Below are 1,814 nucleotides of genomic sequence, written 5' to 3' on the forward strand. Positions count from 1 at the left end.
AGCTGATCTTGTTCGGACACACTGCTTGGCTATGTGCCCTTCTTGTCCACACTCAGCATTCTCGTGTGCCCTTGACAAACCTGTGGTGGAATTTCCCACAAGTAGCACACTTTGGATAAGCTCGTTGGTGGTCCTCCTTCGGGTAACTCCACGTTTGCGCTTGTTCTGGAGTTCCCTTTCCGATTAAATAGTGGGGCTGTGGCCTGGTGTTTCGAGTACCGAGCCTCCTTGTCCTTGGACTCGAGAGGACTTGTCTTGCTTGATATTATTCGGTAGTGCTCGATGGTCGGAACGCCGACTAGTTCTTCGGTGGTTTACGGCCTATGAATGCCGCCACCACGTTCATCGCTATTTCTAAGATTTGAGCATCAAGACAGCTTGACTAGTTCAGGGCATAGATGAGTCAATCTGTTGAATTTCTTCACGGCTTCCTCCAAAGGTTGCCTGGCGAAATCGATGAACTCGTCGTAGTGACGGTTCGTGACCCGCATGTGAAAGAACTCCCAAGAATTCTTCCTCGAACTCAGCTCATGTCTGATTTACTGGGCACTTCGCTCTAATTCTCTCCCACATGCGTGCATCTCCCGCCAGACGAGGAGGCGACTTCACCTTCTCATGCTCGGCGGTCCGGAAGCTCCATCGTGCTCTCAGTGTTTTGAACCGGGCTTGAGCATCCCATGGTTGACTGGTGCCTGAGAAATTCTCGGCTTGCCACCGGATCGATAGGCTTCTCTTCTTGCCTTTGTTCCGCCTCTTGCTTAGGTGGTGGAACCTCTAAGACTCTGGCGTTGCTAAGTTTGGTTCCGGGGTGTTATTCTGATGATTAGCCTTTAAGGTGGCTATCTCCTGTCGTTGTTCTGCCACTAATGCTGTAAGGTCTGGAGGAGGCACTGAACTACCTGCCTCGTGCTGGGGCTCAGTAGCTGGTGTCCTTCTAGCTGGGCGTCCTCGTGCCATTTCTAGAGGAACAAAGGACATACATAACTAAATTATCACGTTTACATAGCTAATGCTATCATGTTAGTTACTATCACAGATAAGCATACTTTAGTTATCTACAACATGAAAGCAATAAACATAACAAAGTGAGAGGTATTCTTACTTGGAAGCTGCAGGTTCAATGTTGATGTGTGTGTAGGAAGTATGAGAACTGCTCTGATACCACTCTGTAACGACCCGCCTTCTACTGGCTAGGCTGTAAGGCCGGACCGTCACATTATGCTATGCTAAACTATATCCACGACCATCACTAAATCTAGATGCGGAAGCTGTACTAATTAAAAACTTTGCTAAGCTATTATCATTTCTTTATTCTATGTGTGCTAAGGGATGTAATCTAACTATTCATGACATATTCTACATCCCCCATGGTCAAGGAACTGAGCTAAGGGTTTTCCAGCTGTTATCAGGTCTCCCAATCGATCCACGGATCGATTGGAATAGTCGAATCAATCCAATGATCGATTTAGCTCGTCACTGTACTCGGGTAAAATTCTGGATCGATCGGCTGATCGATCCAAGCTAATCAATCGATCCAAGAATCGATTCGGGAGCTCTCTGTTTGCGAGGCTAATTCCCCCGATCGATCCCGCGATCGATCGCAGGGCCTTCTGTTCGCGACAGACTGCATCCGGATCGATCGGCTGATCGATCCAGAAGCTTTCTGTTCGTGGTACGAACTTATCAATCGATCGACCGATCGATTGGGGTTTCTGATTTTGCAGTAAACTCTGATTTCAGCACTACTTCGTGCCAAATTCACATATACAAGTTCTAACCTGGTTATAAACATACTAATAACGATTAACTGACAT

Source organism: Zingiber officinale, chromosome 1B (assembly GCF_018446385.1).
Source record: "Zingiber officinale cultivar Zhangliang chromosome 1B, Zo_v1.1, whole genome shotgun sequence".
Classification (NCBI taxonomy): domain Eukaryota; kingdom Viridiplantae; phylum Streptophyta; class Magnoliopsida; order Zingiberales; family Zingiberaceae; genus Zingiber; species Zingiber officinale.